Consider the following 15,565-nt stretch of genomic DNA (forward strand, 5'->3'; position numbering starts at 1 on the left):
TTTTTTTAAAATTATTCCCTTGCTTTGTTACTCATTGCCTATAATAGGTACGCAACAAAAAAATACCACTAGAAGCTACAGCTTATTATGCATTGTTTTATCGTTTTTGGTAGGTATTTAATAGGTATGGTATTTGCCCTCTCTTTGTATAACATGACACGCTATATAAAACATTATCTTACTATGTAATCTGGGAATTAACCTAATAATACCTATTATACGTACATAAATATGTCGAGTGGTCTTTTATAAAATTCCACCATCTGGCCACAAGACCACAACGAAAAGACCTAACGTAAACGAGGATTTTCAAGACATATTCGCGCACTCCTCCATATATCCGAAACGATCAATCGGCAGGTTCTTTGCAGCTGCAGTACTGCTTCAGGGTGTATAAAATACCTACAAGTATTGGTAGGGCTGCCCAGCACGAGCGTACGGCATTCGACGCCGCGCCTCCGACGTAGCTGCTCGCACTCCAAGGTACCCATTTTTGACACCCCTATTCTATAGCACCATAGACAACTTTCACACCACTTTTTACTCTTCGCTTTCTCGGCTGCCTGTATTTAAATTTAAAAATAAATAAAATTTATTTCAATTTGCACGCGGAAAGTTTTTAAATAAAAGTTTAGCTCTAATTTCGAATGCAGAACGCGGACGTAAAAGTTTTAATAGCTGTTTTTCACTTTTACGCCGTGACGAGCGGATGTCAAAAAAACTGCTGATTTGAATGATTTTTACATTTGAAAACTATCTTAGAAACGCGTTGTTTTTTTTGCATAATTAAACAAAAACTTTCAAAGTTTTACATACATATAAACATAATTTCTTTGTAAAATATTAAATTCTTAAAAATGAAAAACCTATTTACTCAACGCATTTGTTTTTACAACGGTTCGAAAATCAAAATAATAAAAAAGCAATTGCGCTCGAATCGCGTCTTAGCACCCATTAGAAAGACAAAGCACTCGATTAAAGCTTATTTCGCCAGCAACACCCGAGCAACAATGTTATCTAACCCGACCGACGGTTACATAAGGACCTGGGATCGAACCACGCTCATTCTTGCACCCTAAAAAGGGTGTCTTTTGTTGCGAAATATAGATCTAAATTCCTAAATTAATTTAATTGTTAATACTTAGATACAAGAATCTAACCAAATTTACACAATTTATTTTATAAATTCTATGTATAGGACAATTCAAGTAGATAGGTAAGGTAGGTTATACAAAGTGCAAGTTTATTTTATTCCTTAAGAACTGTAGGTATGTATGTGAAAAATGTGTACGAATGTGTGTGTTGTTAATTTTGTAACTATTACGCCGTAAATTGAAAGGGTTGTACGGTTTACAACCTTTACGGTGGAGGTTACAACGAGTTTCGTCTGAATACGCCCAAGGGAATCATTATTTTGAAGTATACCCAGCAATTACATGTAGAGTATTTATTCTAAACTTCCAGTACCTAGTTTTGTTTGTTGGGATAGGAATTATAATAGTACCAAAATAGATTTTTCCTCATCCGCACATATCGAAGATTAGGTAATTAATTTACGTATATGAGTATTGATCGTATATTTTTTGTATAATCGATACCATTTTTGTATTATGCTACTAATAAGACTTACCTACATGTATTGGTGTATATGTATACAAATTTTAGGAGCAACTATTCTCACATGCCTACAATTAATTACTATGGTATAAGTAGAAAGGTAACTTTTCCATTGCACTTACTCTTTTATGTTCATATTTAAATATAAATCGTTGGATAATTGCCATTGCTACAAAGACATTACATGAAATTACTTAATATCAATATTTAGCTGGTAGCATACTCGTAATTCCTCTATAACCTACCGTAATGTGTGCATTCAGCAATTGACATACGAACTGCCTTATTTTCTATAAAGTGATCGTGGTTTTAATGCCTTCCTTTATAATTTATATATCTTAATTATGTAAAGGTGACATTTATTTCTTTGTAAAAAAAGATTTAATGAAAAACTGTTTTGCCTTTAGTTGTATTTGCTTAGCGTTAGTATCGCCTTTGTATAACTCTCTCGGTCCACTCAAATCGTAAGGCGTACCTCGCAGACACTTCAAAGTAGAAATGCAACGATTTTCCTCTCTGCAAGCGAAGCTTTTCGATTTTGTTTTCTTTGAGCAAGTAGTCGGAAACTTTATCTCAGCTACAAATACAGAAATTCAACCGTTAAATTGAGTCTGATTTTATATTTCACTAGTCTTTCATCAGCTTCTTTATTTTATGCAGTAAAGTTCCTTGCGGTGTTGTTGGTCAAGTTGTTTGCTGGAAATAATTATGAATTTTATAGTGTAAAATGGGCGTGGTCGATGACCTACATAATAATATATTGACACTTCTTAGTTTTGATATGGATAATTGGATATGCAATAAATAATTGAGTGAGCGTCTCAGTGACATACACTTTGAGCTGAACTACATAATATATATTTTGTTTGTAACAGTGGTAATAATAAGTTGGTAGTCGCTGACTGCCCAAGGTACTATTTTATGCCACTGCCCGTACCAAACCAAGGTTTTGAGATACATAATTAAGTTTTATCCATATTTATACGTATATTCATGCTCACTCAGCGTCATCAGCTATGACTGCTATACTGGACGGTATAGTCAGTCACTTGTGGTTGCACATAATCCTATATACGTGCTTACTATATACTTATTATAAAATCAGTCATGTTCAATATTAATCCTCTTGCAATACCCTTGAAAATAATCTAACCTCTGCCCCATGAGCGGTTGCACTGCATAAAATAGCGATTAAAGTAGTAAAACGGCGATATGGTTCGCAACGTGAGTACAAATGTGCTGCAAAAAGTGAGTGGCTCGCTTGTGAGCCACCTCTGACTACCCCTTCGGGTATTACAGTCGTGAGTGCATATGTATGTAGGTAGTATTTATTATTTACAGTGAGTACATCTCGTACTAATTATGGCACTAATCGGGAAACTATAGACTTATTTACATGTTAATTGTGTTCGCGGACCGGCGGCGGCAATCTGGGTCGAGATTCTATTTGCAACGGTTTAGTTTTGGAACTTCCATTTTCTCTAAGCTGGTTGAATAACTGGATTCGAATATAATTTTAAGTGAAATAGTGCTATTATGGTACTGCCAATTATAACACTCGTATGTATATTAATACATTGTTATATTCATATAACATCTATAATTTGTTTGGAACTACCTTTGAAACATGCCTACTTAGAATACCTACATATTCCTATATACCTCCTATACTTACCAAAAAATTACGCATAAAAAGTTATTCTTATCATTCTATTCTATTCTATTCTATTCTCTGTGGGTGTGTAAGTACCTGCACCTGGCTATCTCGAGTGGAACCTTTGTGCATATCCCCAAGGTCTAAACTGCCTTCCTAAGCTTGGACCATTTCCCACCACGCTGGTCCACTGCGGGTTGGTGGGTTCACATATCTAGATGTGCTAAATCTAGATATGCAGGTTTCCTCACGATGTTTTCCTTCACCGTAAGAGCGATGGTATACATTGTACTTAAATTCAGAAAAGAACTCATTGGTACATGTCAGCGCCGGGAATCGAACCCGCATCTCTTGCGTGAGAAGCGGGCGCTTACCCGACTGAGCTACCACTGCTATTCTTATCATAACACTGGCACATTATTTACTAGGCTCTGTAGAAACTAGGAAGTAGTAATCAAAGTTACTTTATAGATGAGGTGGATTTGAAAATTTTTAGTCAGGTTTTATACACAGCTTTTTACAACCCAGACGGTTTGCAATGAAAAGTCGATAAAACTTTTTAGCATTCCTGTATATTTAAATATTGGGAACACGAAAAAGGATGATGTATTTTAAATAAACATGTGTGCGGATTTACAAAAAAAGCAGCAAAAATTCCGAATATTTTTTTTACTACGCATCAATATTTGGTTTTGCACTCTACAAAGCTCTCAAAAATGCCTTTACGTCTAAACAAACACACATAAAAATACAGATTTTTCGTGCATCGGTTTAGTTCATAATGTGGTATAGGTATTTTGGTTCAATAATAACTTACCTATAGTATAGGAAGGAGGGTGATTATCGTGTCATTAACACTATTTTAAGCATCATATTATGTGAGATAAAAATAATCTTGATTTTTTTACATAGCTGTCTTTAAATACATATATATTTAATTTTATTATAATTATTTTATATTTTGTTACAGGTTGCGGAGGAATTCACCAAGTAAGATTCTTAATTAATTTACTTTTTAAGTTTAGACAGTCTGCCGGCGTTCAGAGCAAGAGGCTCCTTACGGTTCATGAAACCGATGAACCACGGGTTCGAATCCCGTCCAGGTCCAAACATTTGTGTTATCAGCACTTGTACGAGTATAAGCGTTGTACATAAATATCTGTATATGTTTACAATTTGTGTATGCACCTATATGAGCTTTCTCACACCTAGTACAGCTCAGCCTTATTTTCAATTCATTGCCTCTCAATCTTATAAATTCTTAGAAATATTACAATGAAATAAATTTAAAAAAAACCTATTCTACGCGAGTTCGTCGCGTGCCTTCAGGCTCTATTCTCGTGATTTCAGCTATAACCTAAACCTGATCTGATATTGTAGAATATTTCAATATTTCAGATTATGTAAGTGCTCTTCACATACGAGTATTGCCAATAACATATTCGGAATAAGCCACGAATGATATTTGATTTGAGGTTTATGTACCTAAGTTCCACAGAGTGTATGTACATGTAGGTAATATTTTTTGTGAATACAAATCACCACACTGATGCGTGCCAGTCGGTAGACCTGGAGGTTTACTTTAGCATGACAAAAAAAGAACGAACGGGAGCAATCAATAAATTCTTACGGAACGAGTCATGGTTCTTTTAAACATAGATAGAATAGATAGATAGAATATTCTTTATTTGTAAAATATTCTTTATTCTTAAATACTAACAAATATGTACAAAAATGGTCTTATCGCTTAAACATAGTTTATCGTAAGCTGCAGTAACCCCTCAGAATCGTGTGTTCGCGAACCGCGATAGTCTTTGATGTCCGTAATCAAGTTTCTGAACACGTCCGTATTCGTACGAACTGCGCACCGCATCGCCCAGCTGATTGCTATCGTTACGGCCGCGGTTACCACGAAGGTTATAAATCGCCTACCGAATCCAAATTATTGTTTTCGTTTAATTTCTGAACGAACGGGGCAAGTTTGGAGCGGTAGTTACTATGCAGATCCTATCATGTACTTAACTCTACATACAGTCCATCTATAAAGTCATGAAAACTAAGCTGTTGTTTAAACTTTATTTTAGGCGGTTTTATTCAGAGACCTCTCCTATAAATATGATTTAACATTTTAATTAAATAAACACCATTTATAACCCCCCAATGGGGTAAACCTTAACAGGGGTAGCGAATACCAGCGAAAGGTACAGTTCAGTCCCAGATTTAAACTCCCAAAGAGAGCGTACCGTGTCAAGTGCGGCTGGGCCACCGGTGAGCTTTTGTATTTTTACGCACGCAACAATACCCATTTATTGTTGTTATATTACAAAAGAAAAAAAACAGTTTCCACCGGAATACTTCATTGAAACGGTTGTAGCGCGACTATTTGCAACATGATATTTAAGTCATTCATATTATTTCCCCCCGATTTTTTTTCGTATTTTGCGCACCGACGTATAAACTCATATGTTACACTATATCTGAAAAATATCGCGCAAGGAAAAAATCTAATAGCGCGCACAGGAACAGCCTAAAAATATCTACTGCTAATAGTGCTTTAGAGCCCTATTATTATAAGTTGGCACTATATTTTATTGCAAAAAATATCTTTATTAAATGAAGTATTGAAGAAACGGTCAATCAATTTGAAGAGTAAAATCCCAAAGGTGTTACGACGATATTCACCGTAACTTATGACGTTAACAATTACAGTTATCATGAAAAATCTTAGGTCATCTTGAGTCAGTAGCCCTTGTGAATGGGAATCTATATCGCACTTTTTTTACCAAATTAAGTAGTGACCAATGTACAATGTAGTCTTCAATTACAATGACGTCACATAAAATAAAAAACAGCATTTCTTAAAAACATGTGAATTGAAATGATTAACTGAAACAACACAATTTTGAAGAGGGCGAGTGTTTCATTTATAACGGCCATTTTGAGAGGTCGACTCTCAAAATAACCGTTTCAAATAAAAAGTCACTTGACTATGTATCTAGCCTTTGCACAAAGGTGAACCCAGTTTGCTTTTCATTTTGACCGACCGACAAACTAAAGGCACATTTAGTACCATATAAGATTATGTATGTACTTTTTAAATTAAGTTAAATGCTAATAAAATGGCACAACATTCTAAATTCGTTTTAGATTAAAAAAAAAGATTTTTTATTTTGTTCAATTCAATGCGATTTTATAGTTGATCCAGGCAAATGACCACCATTAACTACCTAGTAAAAAAATGGATTAGTTAAATATTCATACTAAATAAATTACCGACTTATCAAAAGTATGCATATTAGGGAATGTATCATAAATATAATTTGAAGTTTTCTCATATAACGACATATTTATGAGCAGAACCTTAACTCAACCCTTGTTAAATATCGGAAGGTTTTGTTCAAAATCCTTGTTTATCGTACAAGTTTCTTTGTGCTTATTCACGATAACCCTTTTGTTTTTCAGTTTATTGCTTATCTATAACGAACTGAAGGGTCTTTATTGGGTTTTACGTGATTTATTCAGATACATAACTTTTGTGACGACGAATGATAGGTAGGAAAATTACTAGAACGCGTAAAATCTAATATTATAATATAAGTATATGTATATGTTACTGTAAAAGCCCGAACAACGGTAAAACCTAAGATTTACCAACTCTTAATGGTAAAAGCCCGAAAGATTTTGCGATTCGCACTTTTATCACTATTCACATGGTAAATCTTAGGATTTACATTAAGGCACTAATAACTAGCTACCTATCTTTAATAATAGGTAGGTAATTATCTTTTGTTTTTTTCTCAATTTATTTGTTAAGTTACAAGCTAATTTGTTTTCAACAAGTATATTTCTGTAGGGTAACGTAACGTACCTAGGGACATTTTCGACTACCCCAACTTTGAATGAAGCTATCGCAGCGTACAACTAAGATATTAATGTGAAATTTTCTTTATTCGGTAGGATATATAATCAATTATCACTAGTATTTGTGCTAAAGCTTTAGTGTGGCCAGATTTTATTAAATTAAGATAAAAGTAAAAATGCTTGTTTTGACCCAAGGTACGTTACACGTTTGTACCTTGGGACACTGTTTCCTATAGCTTTGTACTATGGAAAATGCAAACTTCTAAATAACGCCTTATATCTCTGTTCTTATTGATTTACTGCATCTCTCTTCTGTCTAGTTTCACTCTGGCACTAATAAGAACAGAGATATAAGGCGTTATTTAGATGTTTGCATTTTCCATAGTACAAAGCCATAGAAAACAGTGTCCCAAGGTACAAATTTAATCGTGTCCCAAGGTACAAAAAAGCAATATTTAAACAAAATTTAAATATCTTTATTATTAATTAATAGGAATCTTTCAGATAATTGCCATGTCATAAAATTAAATAACTGAAAAGTTATACGTGGCATCCATGTCTTTATTTTGAGCATGCCTCAATGAGATAAAGAAACACAAAAAACTATACAAAAGCTACTTTTGACTCCAAAAAACTTCATATTGTCTTCACCACACACTCGATGCTGGTATGATCACGAGACTCACTAGTTTTGCCAAGCGAGTAAAATACTATGCCTAGGGTAGAATTTTAATGTGTTTATTTAGCAGGTTTTTAAAATACAATCAATGTCCCGAGGTACAAGCGTCCCAAGGTACGTTACGTTACCCTACCTACTAATAAATGACAATAATTAACAAAAAAAATATATAATATCGATTCTGTTATGTTTTTGAGAAGACATTTTAATAGTTTTAATTTTAACTATTTAGGAAATAATTTAGAGGTGGATAATAATTACAAAATGAAAAAATATATGATAATTACACATTGTTACAATAATTATGTTGATTTAAAGGTTTTAAAATGACTGTTCATAAAAAATAATATAAATTCTGAAAGAAAATAATTTAAGTTTTTTTTATTCCCAAAACCAACTTTTACTAGGTGTCAGTGGTAAAACCTAGCATTTACCAAATTCCAATGGTAAAAGCCCGAAAAAAATGACCCATTTTCACAAATCCTTACATTTACCAACTCATGTTGGTAAATCCTAAGATTTACTGGTAAATCCTAGGATTTACCGTTGTTCGGGCTTTTACAGTAACATATATATACTATACTATAGTACTATTTTACGTTACAATGATTTAATGTTTCATGCAGCCCTGTACTTTGCTCTATACAATATTATTTTTTATAATTATTCTTCTTTGTTCACAAAACTTTTAAAGATAAACATAAAATACTCTTTATTGCACACAAACAGAGTTTTACAAACATAGAAAGGAAATAGTACAATCGGCGGCCTTATTACTAAAAGTAACCTTTAGTTAATTCTTAAGTATAAAATTTAATGGTACCTATAACTTAATTTATTAACTCGATATTTTCAAGAATCCCCATTGACGTGCAGCCTCAGCCATCTTGCGCCCGATGCTTGCCAAAGATTGAATCTTCGTTGGGAGAGTGGCCAAAACCTTATCTTAGGTACCTACCATACTTTGGCAAAATTCTCTAAGAATAATATTTTTTTAAAAGCCATCTTGATGTTGATTGTTTGCTAGATAAAGCTAATAAATAGCGTTATTAAAATAACTAGGTATATCGATAGCTGAAAGTTACTTGACAGAATGCAAATTTTTATGTCTCCACCTAAAGTTTTTTTTATGTCTCTGAAGAGGCTTATTTCTTGTACCCCTGAATTGATTTGCAATTCAAAAACACTCTAAAAATACTATAATTCCTAAAGCAGTGGTTACCATGAGGGCGTCAATTTAAAAGGTTCGTTTTATAATTTATATTTACTTTCCACATAAAAAATGAAAGCGGTAAAATTTCAGTGTTATTGTTGTGTTGTCGTTTTCAGTAATTATTCGACTAAATGACTGGGAACGGACAGCTCGTGAAAAAATACTCTTCGAAATGTTTCGCTGAATAATTGAACGCGTTTAATAAAACATGGCGTTTTTAATAAAGGACACAGTACGAATACATTTTTGCTGTCCTTTCCATCAGGGACCCGGAAAAATTCACGTTATTGTAGAATTTACACGATTTACCTGACATGGCAGGAGATGAGTAGGTGTCTGTATTTTAATTGTTAATACTATTATTAAACATAAAGGTTTTTAAAATCCTACTAATATTATAAAAGCCAAAGTTTGTGAGTTTAAAATACACACATACGTGTGTGTGTGTATGTTTGTTACTTCTTCACGTCAAAACGGCTGAAACGATTTTAATGTAATTTGATATGGAGTTAGCCGACATCCTGCATTAACACATAGGCTATTTATCCCGGACTTCCCACGAGAAAACTTCTTGGCTAAGCAAAGCTCGCGGGAAAAGCTAGTATTTAATAAAAAGCACATAAAATATTGGAACAACAATGCCATGAAATGAATGATTTCACTGCGTTTTTTGCTTGGTTGGATTAGTTGTTTAAACTGTTTAGTATGGTTTATGGTTTAATTCGTTATACCTATTTTAAATTGTAATTGTTTTTCAATAAAATTTAACTGCATTTCACTTTACCGCATAATACCTAATTCTATTCGTATTCGTATGTCCTACCCACATATTCATTATTCACGGATGCGTAGCCAAACCACAGCCTCCACATAGCGTTGCATTTTACGCGTAGCACACGTCGCATGAATCCACAGCCAACCCTATTGCAATGCAGTTCGTGGTAAACCCGTCAACAGATAGGTTATTCGTTTGGCTTACAACGTATGCGATAAATTTCCTCTTCCCAAAGCCAATTCGGATTAGAAATGCCGAAATAATTGGTCGCCAGCATTCCACGTCGGAACACTGGGTAGTATATGTATACATGCTTTTGTTGTTATTAAGTTTGTTTTCTTGTTGCTAATTAGAACTGTTAGATGTACTTAAGTACATATTTGGAGTTTAGGTTTGCTTTTGTTCTGAAGCAGAACAGGAACATATTTTCTCAAATAATATATTGTAGAATATATTTATTGCACTCTTTTAATTTTAGCTTCACACCCTTTATAACTTAATAAATAGCTAAAAACAAAAAGCTGCTACTTTATTTGCGGACCACTATAAAGCGTCACCTACTCGCAGTAAAACAACAAACAACACGAAGCGTAAACAGTAAACTGAAACTGTTTGCGAAATAACCGAAGCAAAACAAGCGCTTGTTGAACTCAAATGAAATAATAGACGTGTCTGCCAAGTCATTTTAGTAAACCAAATATGTTTTCATAAATTAAAATCAAAAAGATACTTACAAATTAAAAATACCTTAGACACGCTCTAAAGAGTTCCGACCATCATTATCATCATAATCCTGTAATCCTCCACTGCTGCTTCCCTAGTTACCTTCTTTTATCTCAAGGAGCGCCCCAATGCTTAGTGTTTGGCATCGCTCATTCAGCCACTCCCGACTCTAAGGTTCACGATGGTATATTTCGCGGTCTCTACTCCAGAACACGTCTACCCCAACGGTCAACGGTTTTTCGGCTAAAACGAGAACCGTTTAAACAAATACTTAGCCTATTTCCTGATATACTTAAGTTCTAAACTATCTCACGTAAGAATAATTCACTATCGTAACTATAAACAAAAAAATAAACTATAATATAAACTATATGATATAATATGATATAATACCATAAATTTTCATCATGGAATAAGCGAGTTCCTACCCTTATTTATAATACTCATTTAAAGTACTTAATATCCGCTTCATTAGTTCCAGTAAATACACAAAAGGTGTAATGAATTTCTGTTGAAAATGCGCCGCGCCCGGTCGAGTGGAATGACATGCATTTTGCGGTCGGCTTGCTGTAGCCATTCCGTGAATGAAATGAATGTTGCATAAATTGTTACGCCCTGTCAGTTTTGTTTATTGTACGAGTAAACAGTTGAAATACATTTAAGGGTGGATTTCAACAAGTCCTAAAAAATCTTCATTTCCGTGGACTTTTTTATCTTTAGGTTTTTTATATTGAAAAAGCGCTTTTATTAAAGTTTTTGTTAATGTTAGTGTTCTTACTTAATGGTTAGCAGATAAGTTAAAAACTTAACGAGATACAGATGATCAAAAATTTCGTGCCACGGCGATGACACATGCGTTCATGGCAATGAAATAAGCGTCCACGGCAATGAAAAAAACATCCACGGCAATGAAACTAACGTCCACGGCAATGAAAGAACTGTGCTATGGATATGAAAGAATCAATCCACTGCAATAAAAAAAACTGTGAGGGTAACGCAAACTTATACTTATACAAGATTATGTATGGTAGAAATATTTGGATAGATATTGGAACGACAGTATGTATAAAATAATAAAGAATGTAGTATGGAATTCTTTAAGTAGTATTATGGGGTTCGTATTGCGACTTATAAAAACGAAATATTTAATTTCACATTAATATCGTTCACAACATATAACCTATACCTTACCTACAACCCCAACATATACCTTACCTATTATAACATCTATATTTTCATAAAGTATAATAATACATGTTGCCAGTGATGACCTACGGTGCCGAGACGTGCGAGCAACAACAACACGGTGGAAATCATTGGGGGAGGCCTATGTTCAGCAGTGGACGTCCTATGGCTGAGATGATGATGATGATGATGATGATGACGATAATATTATACAGTATACGAACTGTAAATTTTATGTAAAGTTCATAAAATATATTATGATATGACATGATCTGTGCTGAATTACAAATCACCGAACAAACCACCAAAAGCACCAAAACCTAAAGATAGGTGCAGTTAGGTGTACATGTTCGTCAACAGCGAAGTGGGGCGCAGCATGTGCACTTAACCGCTTCTCCTCGCTTTCCTCGTCATCGCACCTATCTTAAGGTTTTGATGCTAGGTGTTTTGATGGTGTTGTGTAATTTTACACAGATTACGTGATATCATAGAATATTTTATGAGCTCTTTGCTAAATGAAAGTATATTTTAATTGATATAATAATATGAAATGTATTTTATCATCATCAGCCTATATTCATCCACTGCTGGACATAGGTCTCTCCCAAGGAGCGCCACAACACTCGGTCCTCGGCCTTCCTAATTCCAGCTTCCAGCTACTACTGGCTATCTGCCTAAGCTTGCACATTTTGACAGCTATGTCGGTAACCTTAGTCCTGTGACGGATAACCTCTTTTCTGATACGATCCATTAGAGAAATCCCAAGCGTAGCTCTCTCCATAGCACGCTGAGTGACTTTAAATCGGTGGACCAGTCCCACTGTCAGTGTCTACGTCTCTGCACTATACACTATACGTCATCACTGGCAGAGTGCACTGGTTGAAGACCTTTGCCTTCAGGCTTTGAGGAATGGCCGAGGAGAGGCATATATATGTGACGATGATTCCCAAATGCAGCCCAACCCAGTTAGATGCCCTTTTCAGCCTCCTTGTCGAAATTGCTTCTGCCTAGCCGAATAGTCTGCTTGAGGTAGACATATAGTTGTCTCACCAACAATCACCGGCTCCCGTTTGATAAGAACATTCTACATGACTTTCATCTTGCCCAAGTTCATACCGAGGCCTACACGTTGGCAAGCAGCATTTAGGCCACTTAGCATCCAGCTGAGTTCCTGCGGAGATGTATATTCTATGCTATTCTATTATCTGCTGGGGGTGTAAGTACCTGCACCTGGCTCTCTCGAATGGAACCTTTGTGCATATACCCAAGGTCTAAACTGCCTTTTTAATCTTGGACCATTTCCGACCACGCTGGTCCACTGCGGGTCGGTGGGTTCGCATATCTAGATGCTAAATCTAGATATGCAAATATCCTCACGATGTTTTCCTTCACCGTAAGAGCGATGGTATACATTGTACTTAAATTCAAAGAACTCATTGGTACATGTCAGCGCCGGAATTTGCAACCGAATCTCCGGCATGAGAAGCGGGCGCTTGAGCTAAAACAGATCTTATTCATACATAACGTTAATTATAATACTTATTTTGTGATTGTTTTTAATGATAAATTATACATTTAGTTTTTATACATCGCGATACGCGCCTGTTTTATCGAACTGCAAAAAGAGGTAATTTGACAAGTCCTGTAGGTAATTTCAGTGATCGGTATTACCTGTATTACAAAAGATGGTAGGTAAATATATTTTTATTTTCCTAATCATACATACCATGGCGATGAAAACATATGTCACGGAAATGAATAACCTGGCCACGGAAATGAATAACCTGGCCACGGAAATTAATAACCAGGCCACTGCAATGAATACATCTTATTTTACAAGACATGGCGATGAATTTTTTTTCATTGCCGTGACTTTTTTTTCATTTCCATAGCAAATTTTGGCCACGGAAACCACGGAAATGAAAGAATGGCGATGAAAATCAAGCCTTTAAATATAAATAACAAAAAAAGTACTAACTATTCGAAGAAACAAACACTTTATAAGATGAATATTTTCAAAATGCTTTCTTTTGAATGCTTACTCAAGAAGACAAACTTAATTTTATAGCAGTTATATCTATCCACGGCGATGAAAGAAAAAATGTCCAGTGACCAAAAACAAATATAACTTTCAGTATAGCGCGAAAACGTGGGCACCTGTGTACCTCTTTCCACGTCGAGTAGTTAGGCGACACTTGTAAAAAACGATTAGCGTACCGAGGGGGGGACCATAGTTCATACATAAAACAATATCCTTGATCATGTTTAGGTCACGGCGATGAAATGTAGTTCTGTGACACATGAATTTTCACTTACCGTTCGTTATATTTGTTATTTATTTGAATAAAAGTATTTCGTAACAATACTTTAACTATTAATGTATCAAATGAAACTAAGTTTAAATCTTAACACTCAATATTTTTTCATCAATGAAGAATAATACAAAACGAGATGACCTGGGGACAAACACGGCAATGAAAGATTTGGAGGTTTAATATTTTTTTGTAAAGTATCCATTAATCCTATTGATAAAATATTTAGTGCTTCATATAGATTACTATTCCACATAACCGGAAAAAAATATTAGAAAATTAGAACTTTGTTTTTTAGTAGCGATTTCATTGATGCCACGCAAATTTTGGCCGCGGGAAATTCACCCTTAAAGTAAGAGTAAACAAACAAAAAATTCCCAGTGTTTAACGAATATAATAAGTATGGGGAAAAAAAAACATTTACTTGTATTTATTTAAACTTCTCAAGGGCATATGGCTAGAATATCGGATACAATGATATGCTTCTGGTCACAAAGTCCACTGATATTTTTTTTATCCTGTTTAAAAAACTTGCCCAAAACTCAACCAAATAAAGAAAGTAAAGGGACTACCTGATAAATCAGTCAACCGAAATGTCCGATAATGCAAAGCCCTTTGCCTAAAGCCTACGATGTCCTGACCAGTGAAGAGTGATAGCCCTTCTAACCCAAATGACCTCGGGACATAGGCTTAAGAGAACTTACTTAAGCCCTACTTCACAAAGCTTAGCGTTTTTTTTTTCCGTTCCTTAGGTTCTATTTACATAGGTCATGAAGTATATAATCCTATTTAGATCTATATATTAGAAAGTCTGAACGCTGAGATTTTGTGTAATCTTCAGCAAAAAATATACTTAGAATCTCCTTACTATCAATTCAACAGGTAAATTACATGAGTAGGTACCGTGATAATATTAAGTATTGAATGTGTAATTATTAAACTTTATTCCACAATATCTGTCTTACAAACTCTTATCAACAATAACCAAGCTAAAACCTTAAGCAGGTTTCAAATTACTGTTAAATTCACAACAACTTAGCGAGTTGACAGTTCCGATTAGACACCCTTGTCCTACCCGGGTCAACAGGTGCCCCGAATCACAAAACACAAACTGAAGAGGTTTTAAAAGCGGCTTAACTCCAACTCTACAGTGACAAGATGTGCCACGTCTAATGGAGTTTCATGTACAGTGTGTTGCAAATAGTGACAAAACTCAGCGTAGTTATTTGAACAAAGCTTCAAAAATCATAGGTTTGGAATTTTGTGAAAAAATATGGCATCAGAGCCCTGGAGTTAATCACCTTATCGAGAAGAATGTACTTAATGAATTTCTCGAATACTTACATTTTTGTTTACAGCTGTCATTTGAGTTATCCTGCTGGTCTGGTTTCCTGATGGCTGTGTAAAATTTCAATCAATGCCGTCAAATTTACTTTATGTTACGTAGGTACATTAATTTACTGAAATGTTTGACTTCGGCCAGAGCAGCACCTAACTAAAATGTATTTTTTTACACTGAACACCCTGTACCTTTCTGCTGGATGTA

At 34.7% G+C, this 15,565-nt stretch overlaps 1 protein-coding gene across 1 annotated transcript in view; it reads left to right on the plus strand.

Moving 5' to 3' along the window:
• The first annotated feature begins 383 nt into the window (after nucleotides 1–383).
• The window catches only part of LOC119694101 (calexcitin-2), a 29,956-nt gene continuing 14,774 nt past the window's right edge, over nucleotides 384–15,565 (plus strand). The window contains exons 1-2 of the mRNA XM_048621925.1: nucleotides 384–483; nucleotides 4,242–4,261. The gene's annotated coding sequence lies outside the window, so the exon portion shown is untranslated. The remainder of the gene's footprint in view (nucleotides 484–4,241; nucleotides 4,262–15,565) is intronic.

The sequence above is a fragment of the Plutella xylostella genome, chromosome 6 (assembly GCF_932276165.1).
Source record: "Plutella xylostella chromosome 6, ilPluXylo3.1, whole genome shotgun sequence".
Lineage (NCBI taxonomy): Eukaryota > Metazoa > Arthropoda > Insecta > Lepidoptera > Plutellidae > Plutella > Plutella xylostella.